The sequence below is a fragment of the Panthera leo genome, chromosome D3, assembly GCF_018350215.1.
Source record: "Panthera leo isolate Ple1 chromosome D3, P.leo_Ple1_pat1.1, whole genome shotgun sequence".
NCBI lineage: Eukaryota > Metazoa > Chordata > Mammalia > Carnivora > Felidae > Panthera > Panthera leo.
Window position 1 is genome coordinate 11,831,964 of NC_056690.1, and position 14,665 is coordinate 11,846,628.

Consider the following 14,665-nt stretch of genomic DNA (forward strand, 5'->3'; position numbering starts at 1 on the left):
TGCAGATCCTACGAGCGATCCAGCATTCCAAACATATATTTTCTGCTTCAGTTGGAGTTAGTTGCTTGGAACCAAGACTACTGACCATCCTGTCAAATCCATGCATCCATCCACGTATCCATCCATCCATTCAGAACATCTACCCATCCATCACTGACCCGGCCATCCTTCTAACATAACACGGAGCTAGGCACTAAACATATGCAAAGCAGCAGGAAACGGCAAAAACAGATGCTGTCGTTAAGTCTGGGAATCTGAGCGGAGTTTCACAAAGGAACAATGAATGGAAGTGTGCGCCCGGTTTAGGAAAAGGAGGCCTTGGCCTGAGGGATGAGGGGAGGGAGTGGTTTTCAGGATCCGAAGATTATGTGGTGAGGCCTCCTGATAGCAGCTGTGGGCTTAGGTAGAGGGACACAGTCAACCTAAGGCGACCTGGCAGGAAGGAGACAGGAGGATAAATACCTCGTCAGCACACTCCTCCCTCCCTCTGATCTCCTGCCAGCGCAAGAGAAGATAGCGAGTTAGCTTGCACAGGTCAGCTTCTCAGTTGCAGAGCAGGTTGGAGAAGGGTGGAGAGTGCATCTGGAGGGCCAAACAGAAGACCCCAAGTGCATCAGTGTGAGGAGGTTCGTGTCATTTCTCTGTTCAAATCTTTCTTGTACAGTATCCCAGACATTTATTTTCTGCCTCTGTTAGTGTCAGTTGTTTGCAACCAAGAATCTTGACTTCTGTGGCAAACCCATCCATCCATCCATCCATCCATGCATCCATCCACCCATGCATCCATCCACCCATGCATCCATCCACCCATGCATCCATCCACCCATGCACCCACCCCCCCACCCATCCATCCCATCCATCCCATCCATCCCATCCATCCCATCCATCCCATCCATCCATCCACCCATCCATCCACCCATCCGTCCCATCCATCCATCCATCCATCCATCCATCCATCCATCCCATCCATGCATCCATCCACCCATGCATCCATCCACCCATGCACCCACCCACCCACCCATCCATCCCATCCATCCCATCCATCCCATCCATCCCATCCATCCCATCCATCCCATCCATCCCATCCATCCCATCCATCCATCCACCCATCCATCCACCCATCCGTCCCATCCATCCATCCATCCATCCATCCATCCATCCATCCATCCCATCCATGCATCCATCCACCCATGCATCCATCCACCCATGCACCCACCCACCCACCCATCCATCCCATCCATCCCATCCATCCCATCCATCCCATCCATCCCATCCATCCCATCCATCCCATCCATCCCATCCATTCATTCATCCATCCATCCATCCATCCACCCATCCATCCACCCATCCCTCCCATCCATCCATCCATCCATCCCATCCATCCATCCATCCACCCACCCACCCATCTATCCAAACATCCATCCATCTCCAGTGGATTTATACAACACTCACATAAAAGCCAAAGTATTCATGACCCATCAAGCCTTCCATGACTCGCCCCCCGCCGCCACTCCCTCCCCCCCACCCCCTGCCGCCCCACACTGCCCGCTTGTCTTCATCTCCCTTTCTCTTCTCAGTTTTCTCCATCCCAGCCACACTGGCCTCCATGCTGCGCTCTAGATAAACTCCTGCCCCAGGACCTTTATGCATGATGTTCCCTCTCCCTGGAATACTCTACCCTTACACGTCCACTTGGTCCCTCCCTCCCTCCAACTTTTTACTCAAATGTCATCCTCCTTGTCCTCTGTTCATCAGGTGGTGACTTCTGTCTACCACTGTCACTTACTTTCCTCCTTGGTGCTTTACACTGTCTCACCTTCTCTAGATAATGCTTGTCCATCTTGTTTAGTGTGTATACTGTCCTCACCCCGCCAACCGGACCCTCCAGCAGAATAGAAATTCTAGAATGAAGGGTTTTTTGCTGTCTTGTTTATTGGTGTATTCTTAGTGCTCCAGAGAATCCCAGCATACAGAAGGTGTTGGATACACATTTGTTGAACAGATAAATGAACGTACGGGAGCGGCTCTGTGAGAGTTTCTGACCCATTCTCGGAGGGGAATTCAGCCCAGCTGCGAGTTTGTGCAAACTCATTTTATCCCTACTGTTGCACAGGCCAGGACGCACGTAAGAGTTAATATGCTGCTTGTGCCCTCAGGAAATGTCCTGAACGTTCCATGCAAGCCGTGGACTTGGCTCTCGGTGACTTCTTGTCCTGCTTAGGAAAACCTGAGGGCAAGGGAGGGAAAAAATGAACACTTTACACATTTCATCTTCAAAGCACTTACTAAACGCTCAAGTAATTAATTCCCCTGGCTCTCTGGGAAGTGGATTTTATTGTCTCTGTTCTGGCAATAGAGGCATGGGTGTGCTGAGAAGTTCCATCATTTCCCCAGGACCACAGAGTGAGCCACGGGTGGTGCCAGAACAGCATTGACACGCTTGGAGTTTCTGGCCGGGAGGCCTCCTACTTCCCCTGCTGGCGGGCAGGGCAGTGGACTCAGATGGGAGGTGGCGGTGTGGACCGTCTTAGAGGATGACTTTCTTCCCCTTTCAGAGGACTTTGGGAACTGGGCACTTGGGGGCTGCAAAATCACCGGGGCCCCCCGGGCCCCTCTTTCTTCCAATGTTTCGGGTCCAAGCTGAGGCTTAAGTGTAAACTGAAAAAAAAAAAAAAAAATCTGAGGACATGAACTCTTTCCCAGCGCAGGCCGGGGCAAAATAGGAGATACGTCAAGACTGCCTTTGGTTATGCCTGGCTAATCTGAGTCTGACCACGGTCCTAACTCCTCTGCTCCAGGCTTTGGCTTGATCCCTTCTCCAGCAACACGAACCCGCCTGATTTTCCATATGGTCGGTTTCCTACTCTCTTGGAGAAAGGCCAGCGGAGAGGATAACTACTTGATATTAACGATATTGATGGGTGCTCCAGGGAATTAACATTCTTACCGGCTAATTATCTCCGTGCCAATATTTTCCTGTAGGCTTTGGACCGAAAGTCGGAAGACCTGTGTGTTCGCTTCTGCTACTAACTTACCACGGATCAGGTTGGGTCTTGGTTTTCCCATGTGTTGAATAAAGATAATAAGAACAGCATATATAAACACTTACCGGGTATTAGACAATGCTCTATGTGCCTTAAATATAGTGTCTTATTTGAACCTCACAACTCAGGAAGTGTTTTGCTTCCGGTTTTGCAGATGAGGAAACTGAGGCATAGAGAGGTTAAACGATTAATCCGAGACCCAGGGCTGGAAGGGGTCAGAGGTGGCAGAATCTAGGGGGTGTGGCCCCCGAGTCTGGGCTTATAACCACTAGAGCGGTTTGAACCAGGCACAGGAACCGACTTCAGTGCCAAAGGCAAGTCCAGCGTAGTTTGTATTGAAATTACCCTTCCTCCAAAAACACGATAAAAGCTGGACAGAAAACCATGAAACAGCTACGTATAGAAACTGGAATGCACCAGCACAGATTGAATTTGGGACCTGAAAAAAAATCTCTGAAATATTAATTGCACATATGGTTCTTTTTTAAAAAAAATGTTTATTTATTTTGAGAGAGAGAGAGAGAGAGAGAGGGAGAGGGAGGGCTTGTGCACACAAGCCGAAGAGGGGCAGAGAGAGGGGGAGAGAATCCTAAGCAGGCTCCACGCTGTCAGCTCAGGGTCTGATGTGGAGCTCGAACCCACGAGCTGTGAGATCGTGACCTGGGCCGAAATCGAGAGTTGGATGCTTAACCGATGGAGCCAGCCAGGCGCCCCTGCATAAATGGTTTTAATAGCTGATTAGACTTAGCAGAGGAGAAGATTAGTAAACTGAACAAAAGCTCAGTAGAAAATAAATACGCGGGATTGGAGCAGAGAAAAATGGCGGTGAATAACACAGAGAAGGGCGTAAGATTCATAAGGACACAGTGGAGAGGTCTAAGATACGTACAGTTGGACTTGTAGAAGAGAGAAGAGACAGAATGGGACAGAAGCAACCTTTGAAGAACTGTGTTTTCCAAAGCTGAGGACAGTAAGCCCATTTGAGAAGCTCTGGGAAACCAAAGCGCATGAAACCCAAGAAACCGCATTAGGCACGCCATAGTGAAACTTCTCACGACCAAAGACAACGAGAATATCATAAAAGCCGTCAGGAAATAAGAGACATTACCTTCAAAGGGACAACAGCGAGCCTCGTGGCCGACTTTTCAAGAACACGAAAGCCAGCTGTGATCAAATGTTAGGGGGGATTCTCACCTGGGTTGGGAAAGATGCCAGGCTCAGACTGAACTCATCTGAGACGCCCTTGGTGGTAGATTAGTAATGTCTGCCACGTGCATGGAAGGAAGGCGTGACAGCAGCCATGCCACCTGCTGGCTTTGGCTTCGACGTCTGCCGCGATTTCCTCCCCTGGGTAATCGCAGAATGCCTCCTCCTTCCGAACCACTTTTCGGGTACAGGGAAGGAATCCAGAGACTTAAAGAAGATTCCAGCCACTCAGTTGTAAACCCGAGTACCAGAGTTTTGGCTATAGGAAGGTTTCATTTCATATCCTAGTGGATTCTGTGTGACCTTGAGCATGTCCCTTTACCTCCCAGAGCATCAGTTTCTTCAATTTTAAGGTCGTTTCAATAATGGTACTTAATTCACAATGACATTGGAGTTTTCAAGGAATGAATGCATGGAAAACATCAGACATAGAGTCTGAAACACAATAGGTCCTCAAAACCAGTAGGTGCTCCTATCTTTTGCACAGGGGCCGTGGGTCCCCGGCTGGCTGCTGAGTTCCTACTCCTACAAAGGACACTTTTTCCTTGTCAAGCGCCTCCGTCGTTGAAGGAAACATGTCAGGTGGTGGGGACCGCGAAACCCATACAGTTCTTGAAATGCATGGTTCTTACCATCGAATGGGCTTTGAGAACAGCTGAATGAGGCATCGGAGTGACTGTTTTTCTTTTGACTCTTGGGGTTTTAAAGAGCCAGTGGCACCTCTTGGGGAAGAGACATTCACAGGGACTGCGTTTTCCTTCGGTGAATTCAGATGTCCTCCTCTGGGACACGTTCAGCAGTAGCCACCAGTGTCCCAGACTTCTTCCATCGAGGAGGCCAGGGTCTGAGGATCCAGAAGGATTCTTCATGCCTGAGACCCATTTGGGTTATCACCCAAGGGGATTGCAGTCCATTCCTATCCCCAGCTCTGCCACCCCCACCCCCACTGCTTATGGGGCCTTATCCAGTATCCCCTTCCCCGTTACAGGTGTAGTATTGACCAAAGAGAGTGAAGGAGGACATTCCAGTTTCCCAAAGGGCCTGGAAAGCTTGTTGGCAAACGGGGAGTTTTGCGATGTCCTCAGAGTGGGATGGCAAAATGCCCCAACGCGTGGTTAACTTAGAGAAAGCGTCGTCGTATGGGGAAGCGAGAGGGGGCTTTGGGTCGAATCCCGGCCCTGCTCCTGGCCGAGGGGGCTTTGCCGGTTCCCCCCGTCAATGAAAATGGGTTAACAGTGCAGCAACATTGTGAGTCAGAACAAAGACGCGTCTCGAGTGCTTAGCCCAGTGCAGGGCCATATTTTTGTTATTAGTCAGCGTTGCATGTTCAGGGGATCTGGAAATCCCTGCCTCGGGAAGGCCTCCCCCCCGCCCCCGCCACCCCCGTGAGCTCTTCCCCAAAACATGCATTCATTCCCAGCCGTGTAGGGACTTGATGTAAACCCACCCACTTTCCTGTGAACAGAAAACGCTAACAGAATTTTGGCCCCGAGAGCCGGTTCCGCAAAAGTAGTAAAATTGTTGTGGTTAAGCCCCTAGAACTGTTTGGGAGGCCTGAGAGGTCTTTGGGGGAGCCAATGGGAGTGGCTGGGCCGACCTCAGAATGGAGCAGCGGGAAAGCTGTGCTGGCATTTTGCACTGTCCGGCTGCACCCGGCTGGGCTCCGCTTCTGGGGGACCGGGAAGTCAGGGAGGACGGTTCCTCGACTCTGCCAGGGCTGGGGTCGGCATCTGGGTTTACAGGTGTGCCACAAACCAGGGTGTGGCAGAGTTGGCCGGGCGTCTGACAAAAATCTGTGACCTCTCGCCGTTCCCTTAGCAAGGATATGTCAGTTGGAGGTGACTGCACAGGCAGGGACAGTTGTCCGGGGCTCCCCGCAGCCTGGTAGGGCCATGTGACTGATCCTGCCCGTGCAACATGAGTGTGTCCCTCCTGGGCCGGGGATTTTAAAAAGCAGTGGGATTCTTTGACGTTCTCTTTCCCCTTTGGCCATCGGCTGCCGAGGACCTTGAGGTCCCCAGGGGAGGGGGAGGTGACCCACAAGATGTAACCTGTCTGGGTCTCTGAGTCATCATGGCGGGGAATACCCCCGGACCTACATAAAAAATAAATTTCCGGGGCGCCTGGGTGGCTCCCTCGGTTAAGCGTCCGACTTCAGCTCAGGTCACCATCTCACGGTTCGCGGGTTCGAGCCCCGCGTCGGGCTGTGTGCCGACAGCTCGGAGCCTGGAGCCCGCTTCCGATTCTGTGTCTCCCCCTCTCTGCCCCTCTCCCACTCGCGCTCCGTCTCTCGCTCTCTCTCAAAAATAAATAAACATTAGAAAAAAGCAATAAAAAAGAAATTTCCGTTGGGTCGAGCCACTAGAAAGTTTTGCTGTATTTGTTACAGCAGCTCGTGTTGCCCTGATACACCATGTTAGGTATCCTTAAATTCAACAGATACCTAACCCTCCTGCTCACGGTGACCCGGGGCTTCTGGGATGGCAGCCCCAGTGCCCTCTCCCCCACCCCCCTACTCCATCGGCTGTATCTTGTCTCTCTACATTTGGACGAGTGAAAATACCAACCGCACCAGCTGTTGGTGAATATGTGGAGGACCTGGAACTTTCCTACGCTGCCGTAAGGAAAGTAAAACGGTACAACCTCTTTGCAAAGCCAGCTGGCAGTTTCTGAAGCATACACCTGCATTAGGACCCGGTCACTCTGCTCCTAGGGATCTACCCAAGAGAGACAAAGGCATGTGTGCGCACAGAGGCTTGCACACGTGTTCACAGCAGCTTTATTACTAGTCACAAACTGGCCACGGGTCCCCCAGTATTCCCCAAAGGCCCGCTACATGTCCTGCCCGCAGTTTCCACGAGATGTCCGAGAATACCCCTGTCTTTAGGCTGCACTCTGCATTGAATCCTGTAGAAACAGTCCCGAATCTTCTGGCCTCTCTCCATGTCCGTCTTGGCTTCTCGTCGAAGCCACCGACATTTCCCGAAGACGGTGACCACGGCCTCCTCTCCGGTCTCCGTGCCTTCCGTTCCCCGCCTCCCCCACCCCCCGCCATTCCTTTCTCAACACAGCGGCCAGAGAAGTTTCTTTCAAAACAGATCCAATCGTGTACTTTCAACTGCTTTCCCGTCAACTTAACGTAAAATCCCAAGTCCTTGACGTGAACCTCAGGGCGCGGGGTAATCTGACCGTTGACTCCATGGCTCCTTCTACTCTTTCCTCGACCACTGGTTTCAGCCACACTTGTCTCCTCGCTTTTTCTCAAATATGCCAGACTCCTCCCTTCCTTCAGGAAACCATGCCCTTGCCATTCTCTTTCCTTCTAACACGGTTCCCTCCGCCTTTCCAAGTAGCTTCTTAATGGCCTCTGCTCAGATGTCACCCACCCAGAGAGGTCATCTCTGGACACCCCCATGAAATAACCTTCCATCCACATCTTGTTTCTCTGCTTTGCAGAGGAGTGAGGGCCTTGGCTTCTTACTCACTGCCAACCGGAGGCCACTCCCAGTTCCTAGAAATTCCTAGAGACTGTCCACATGGCTGCCTTTACTTCATCAACTCAGCAAGAAAGGTCTTTAGAGAGAGTGGCCGGCAAGATGGAACCTTACATAAAGTCACAGAAATGACATTCCACCACAGCCGCCATATTGTATTGGGTAGAAACAGGTCATAAGTCCTACTGACCCTAAAGGCAAGATGGGGATTACACAAAGCTGTGAATACCGGGCGGCCAGAATCACGGAAGGGGTAACTTAAAGTCTGTCCATCACAATGATGTTCTATATTTATTTAGTGGGTGGTTTATTCTCTGCCTCCCTCACTAGAACATAACCTTAACCTGTACAGATTAAGAGTACAGAAGAGTACAGAACCTTAATCTGTCTTGCTTGTGACTATGTCCCCAGCACCTGGAACAATCCTTGGCACATAGTAGGTGCTTATAGTATATTTCTTGAATGAATAAAATAAACTTGTTATTATTATTTATTCAATTATTTTTTACATTCACATCCAAGTTAGTCAGCATGTAGTGCAACAATGATTTCAGGAGTAGCTTCCTTAGCGTCCCTTCCCCATTTAGCCCATCCCCCCTCCCACAACCCCTCTAGCAACCCTCTGTTTGTTCTCTGTATTTAAGAGTCTTTTTTTTTTTAATTTTTTTTTTAACGTTTTTTATTTATTTTTGGGACAGAGAGAGACAGAGCATGAACGGGGGAGGGGCAGAGAGAGAGGGAGACACAGAATCGGAAGCAGGCTCCAGGCTCTGAGCCATCAGCCCAGAGCCCGACACGGGGCTCGAACTCACGGACCGCGAGATCGTGACCTGAGCCGAAGTCGGCCGCTTAACCGACTGAGCCACCCAGGCGCCCCTAAGAGTCTTTTATGTTTTGTCCCCCTCCCTGTTTTCATATTATTTTTGCTTCCCTTCCCTTATGTTCATCTGTTTTGTATCTTAAAGCCCTCCTATGAGTGACGTCATACGATATTTCTTTCTCTGACCGACTAATTTCACTTAGCATGATAGCCTCCAGTTCCATCCACGTAGTTGCCAATGGCACGATTTCATTCTTTTCCATTGCCGAGTGATACTCCATTGTGTACAGATACCACATCTTCTCTATCCATTCATCCATCGCTGGACATTCGGGCTCTTTCCATACTTTGGCTATTGTCGATAGGGCTGCTATAAACATGGGGGTGCATGTGTCCCTTTGAAGCAGCAGACCTGTATCCTGTGGATAAATGCCTACTAGTGCAATTGCTGGGTCGTAGGCTAGTTCTATAAAATAAACTTCTTTTCATTGAGCTATTTTCGTGAAGTTTCGTTCCTTTAAACAAACAAAATGCCACGTTGAGATGTATTGCTTTGGGGTTTAAAATGTGATATCAGCAAAAAGTGGTTTGTAAACTGTAAAACATCCTGTAAGGGCTAAGCAGTCTTCTCTTTATGGTCTGACCACTTTATCTCCTTGGAAAATAATTTTTTAAATGTTTACCTACTTTTGAGAGAGAGAGAGCGTGCGAGAGAGCACACGAGCTGGGGAAGGGCAGAGGGAGGGGGGACAGGATCCGAAGCAGGCTCTGTGCTGACAGTAGACAGCCCGAGGCAGAGCTCCAGTGCAGGAACTGTGAGATCGTGACCTGAGCTGAAGTCGGACACTTAACGGACTGAGCCACCCAGGCGCCCAGAAAATATAAATATTTTTTTCAATTAGTGTTGTCTAGCAATTATGTCTCATTGTGTCCCTTCTTGGGCACTTGGGATGGATTCCTGGTCTCTTTTAAAAAAAAATTTTTTTTAACGTTTATTTATTTTTGAAGGAGACAGACAGAGTGTGACTGGGGGAGGGGCAGAGAGAGAGGGAGACAGAGAATCCGAAACAGGCTCCAGGCTCTGAGCCGTCAGCACAGAGCCCGACGCGGGGCTCGAACTCACGAACCGCGAGATCATGACCTGAGCCGAAGTCGGACGCTCAACGGACTGAGCCGCCCAGGTGCCCCTGGAGTCCTGGTCTCTTAAAGTGGCCATAGACGCGCATTGGCCGCTGGAAAGCAAGTGGCTGTGATCCCCATCACTGATGGATGGAAGCTCTGAGAGCTGGTGTGCAAGATGACATTCGCCATGGGGACCCGCGATGTGTTTGGCAGTGGCCTCTACTTTCCCACTTCCTGTCTCAGCTTGGGTCCCTGACCGTGGATGATGCCAGGCAGAGTTCCCAGCTGAGTCCCAGAGAGAACACAGGTAACGCGTGAAACAAACCACCGATGATTTAATCCACGGGGATCCGGGGGCTGTCTCTTACTGCTTCATAAGGGGATCCGGGGGCTGTCTCTTACTGCTTCATAACCTGGCCCGTCATGACGGAAGCAGTACCCAGCCTTCCTCAGACAATCAGCTCCTTCCCGCTTCTCAGCCTAGAAAGACACCAAGGAACACGGGAGAAGCGATTTGATTAAAAAATCCACGTCTGGCCTTGGGACCGTGAGTTTGCTTTGTTCAAGGTTTCTTAACAGATGTGTCGGTTACGTGGCCTCACTGTGCAGCGGTTTTATTATTCTGAAGAATGACTTCCCATCCCTCTGCTCCTACCACCTTCCCAAAGTCAATTTCGGGCATCGTCACGATGATCGTATTCACCCTCTCGCCTCCGACTGCTTGCGTTTGCCAAGCAGGTCCCTTGAATTGCAATGCTTAATGCGGTTCTAAGGGACACTTTGCACCCACCTAAGCTGAATTCTCAGGCATCACTCCGTATTTTAAGACCATCCCCGACATCTCCTTCCTTAGTTTTCAGCGAGAGCTGCAGTTGTCCAACAAACGGAACACAGAATGCCGTTTTCCAAGAAACGCGGCTTGGGATAAGTCAACCTCAAAGTCGTCCGAAAACTCGTCCTGGCGGCCGACTTGGGGACAAGAAGGACCCTTTCTCACTGTGGCCTTTGTGATGAACACACCAGATTCATAAATTCGCATATGTGTTATCCACACATCCATTTCATATCAATAGCAAATGCTTTCCAGATGTGTGTTAGAGGTGCTAGGCGTTGCGTTGCTGGCTTCGTATTTTCTCCGAGGTCTCTGCCTGGCCTGGCACCCGGCCTGTTGTTTTTACATCAAAAAGATGGGTCGTACCTGCTTAATAAGCCGGAGGAATTCACAGCAACCTGAAGGAGCTAAAGGAATGTGGTTTTCTGATCCGATTAGAGAGATGTGGCTGGGTCCCCAGGGTTCTCAGGTTCAGCTGCCCCAGCCTACAATGTCATTCATTGTCTTCTGGGCCATGTGCGAAGTGATTCGGGTTTCTGCACCCCCTTCTCTGAAGCCTTGTGTGCACAGCCCCGGAGCTCACCCGGAGTTGAGTTGACCACTAAGCTTTTTCTCTGTTGGCTTTCCGTTCTTCTGCCCCTCCTGCAAATGTTCTTTGTGGTGGCCTTTGTAGGGGCACAGAGAAGCGAGCCCCAGGTTTGAGTCGTTCTTAGGGTAGTCCAAATCCTCCCCACGTTTAAGAACCTTTTGCCTTTCGCTTGTGGGGGTGGTGGAGAGTTCTGGAACATGAGCTTTGAAGTCAGAATCCCGGTGTGCCCGTTTACGAGGCTGTGTGACCTTGGGCAGGCCTCTTGACCTCTCTGAGCCTCCGATGGCTTATCTGGATACTCTAGATCTTAACACTTCATATCGCTTGGGTTATTGTGAAGCAGAAATGAGCTAATGCACGCAAAGCTCTTGGCACAGAGTCTGGAGTATAGCAAACCCTTAATCGCTGGTAGCTAATATCATTATCATTATTGCTACTACTGTAAAAAATATTTAACGTGAGCCTGGACCCACACTGATTTTCCCATGGTGGAATGCCTTCTGGAAGTCCTCCCGGGCCCCACCTTAAAGTTTCTCGTGAAATGTCCCACTGGGCACAACCCACAGAGCTCTGGAAGCAAACATTATGGCCTCATGTTCTGGACTCAACCTCGATGACTTTGGACTCTAGGTCATTGTGTTTTCTTTCCTTTTCAGAAAGAGCCATGCTGAGTAGGGTGTAGACCCAGAGCAGAGATTTAGAGTGAAGTCCTGGGCTTTGGAGCCAAGGCTGGCTCAAGATTCTTCTTTGGTGTGTGCCTTCCTCTTTCCCGAAGGTGGGCTGCTGCAGGGCATGTGGTAGGCGTTCAACGCGTGTTGAATGAGTGGCTGGAGAAGGGACTTAACCAGTAGTTATCCTCGAGGAAGCAATAACACGATAATGGTAATGACTTTGATCTTGGCTATTTTCTGGGTGCTTAGATCCTCTGTGCCAGGCAGCAGGCTAGTGTATCTGAAGTTGTTCACTTACTACTCAGGGAATAGCCTGGCGGGTAAACACGCAGGAGTCCTTTTGAGAGGTAAGGGTATTAGCGATTTCGCCTTGGGACCTCATGAAGGCGAAGGGGAGAGCCTGGGTTGGGGGTCAGGGAATGCGGGGACAGAGTTCTTGCATCCGCCCATCGGGTCACAGCCTGCCTGGTTCAGTTGTCCCAATGCTCACAGTCTGAGTCGGCTTCCTGTCGAAGTCCCCAGGGAGCTCCCCCACCCCCTTCCAGTTTGGGACGACACAGGCAGAAGCCTGAAGTTGGAACAGTGATGTGTCAATCCTCTCCTTCATTTTTTAATATTTTTATCAAAGTTTTTTTTAACGTTTACTTACTTTTGAGAGAGAGAGAGAGAGAGAGAGAGAGAGCACGAGCGCGAGTGGGAGAGGGACAGAGAGAGAGGGAGACAGAATCGGAAGCAGGCTCCAGGCTCCGAGCTGTCAGCACAGAGCCCGACGTGGGGCTCGAACTCATGAAACGTGAGATCGTGACCTGAGCCGAAGTCGGATGCTTAACCGACTGAGCCACCCAGGCGCCCCTACAACTCCCTATTTCTAAATGCAAAGAGAAAAAGTCTACAAGAGACACAGCCACATACTGAAGAGATAAATTTTACGCCTATCATTTTAGTTTAAAACCCTGTTACTTTTATTTTAAGTTTATTTATTATATTTTAAATTACAAAATAAACCAGGAAGTGTACAAGGATATACAGCAAAGACTCCCTCGTTCCCCTGTCCAGAGGCACCCACCTCTTCTCCCAAGGAGCAACCCAGACTTTCAATTTCTTGCGTGTCTGTCCAGAAAGGGTCAATTATCAGAGGCTTCAATAAGGATGGGCAGAATTTTCCTTTTAATGCATACCTGGTCTGTATCTATTGTTTGAGCTTTTGGCCACGAGCTCGGTGTAAAGAGAAGAAAGGCAATAGAAGTCATTGTGAAAGGACACCGGTACCTTCTTTCGACCCTGTCCTCTGTCCCAGCTTCAGAAGCAGACACTAAGGGACTGTTCCTCGTCCCACCAAGACAGCTGACCGTGTTCTCTGGTTCTCCAGTTGCTACAACAATTGAACCTTCAACTCCCAAGGCAGGAGCAAATCAGGGGCAGGCCTTTGATCTCTTGTCCCGTCACTCCCCTCGGTCTCCATGGCAACCACTGTGCCCCAAGGGGTGGAGAATACACCCCATTGTTCTAGCCTCCCTGCCTTCATTCCATCTTAATTACCTGTGCCCATTGGGTCCCGTGTGGTTTGATGAGTCCCTTCCCTCCTCAACCCTTTCCATTTCTTTATGTACCTGCCCTCTGGGGGCACGGGACGCCTCCCGTGGCTCCCACGGGCCTGGGTCCACCTCTCGGTTATGTGAGTCACTGAGTCCTATGAACTCTGTACCGGGAGTGAGTCACTTTGCTCCTTAAAGCCTCGGGTTTCTCATCTGTACGACCGGGATAAAAGTGGTCTTAGGGCCGAAAACCCGAACACCTTCAGGGCACAGCATATAGTAATTAATGAAGGCGATGTGTCTTTATGAAACGTGAGTGGCTCAGGGGCCTGGTGACTTCTCTAGATTGGGTTATGGGGGTTGACTTCTCACTGGTGATTGAACCTTTACTGTCAGTCTTGGACAATCCATCCATCCTACATCTCTTTATTAATCACCCATCGTCTATGTATAATAGCCCCTTGCCCCCCGCCCCCCATCCACGGTTCCCGCTTCCTGCCGTTTCGAACCTGCTCGTCAGCCGTGGTCTGGAAGCCGATGAGCCTCCTTCTGACATCTGGTCAGGCCAGTAGTAGCCTAACCCCTCGTCACATGCCTGTATCGTCCACTGCCCTTCATCTTGTCCCGGCTGTGTTTTGTCATCTCGCATCATCACAGGAAGGAGCACAGCACGAGAAATTGGGAGAGACCACGTTCACATACTTTTATGATAGCATATTGTTAGAATTGTTCTATGTTATTATTGTTGTTGCTAATCTCTTACTGTGTCTCATAAGTTGAATTTTATCCTAGGGGCACTTGGGTGGCTCAGTCAGTGAAGCGTCCGATTCTTTTTTTCTTTTTTATGTTTATTTTTGAGAGAGAGAAAGAGAGAGGAAGAGTATGAGTAGGGGAGGAGCAGAGAGAGAGAGGGAGACACAGACTCGGAAGCAGGCTCCAGGCTTCCAGCTGTCATCACAGAGCCCGAGGCGGGGCTCGAACTCACGAGCTGTGAGGTCATGGCCCAAGTGGAAGTCGGACGCTTAACCGACTGAGCCACCCAGGCGCCCCATGGACGTTTCTGATTTTACCCTTTGCTTGACCATGTGATTAGCTCTCAGAGACTGGTGGGTGGGGCCTGGTCTGGGGGATGCTGGGATTATCCAGAACCATAGAAGTGACAAGTGACCTGGTGGTACTTTTAAGATCCCCCTGTCCCTGCTGCTAAATAACACGTACATTGCTTATTAACAACACTGATTGATTTTTCTGTGAAAAGAAGCATTCCTTGCCCACAGAGAGAGTGTTTAAGTTTTGTTGAGAAGCAAACATTTATGCTAGTATAGACGCACAACTGTGAAATTTTTTGGAGG

The 14,665-nt window shown here is 50.0% G+C and overlaps 2 long non-coding RNA genes across 2 annotated transcripts in view; one reads left to right on the forward strand and one right to left on the reverse strand.

The window, feature by feature from the left end:
• Positions 1–1,931: 1,931 nt before the first annotated feature.
• On the reverse strand, positions 1,932–13,202 carry LOC122203862. Its single transcript, XR_006195368.1, has 3 exons — positions 13,048–13,202; positions 2,948–3,052; positions 1,932–2,227 (listed from the first exon to the last, which is right to left on the reverse strand). It is a non-coding gene; the product is annotated as an uncharacterized LOC122203862 (long non-coding RNA).
• A 110-nt stretch (positions 13,203–13,312) lies between these two features.
• The window catches only part of LOC122203863, a 119,886-nt gene continuing 118,533 nt past the window's right edge, over positions 13,313–14,665 (forward strand). Inside the window, exon 1 of the long non-coding RNA XR_006195369.1 lies at positions 13,313–13,625. This is a non-coding gene — a long non-coding RNA (uncharacterized LOC122203863). The remainder of the gene's footprint in view (positions 13,626–14,665) is intronic.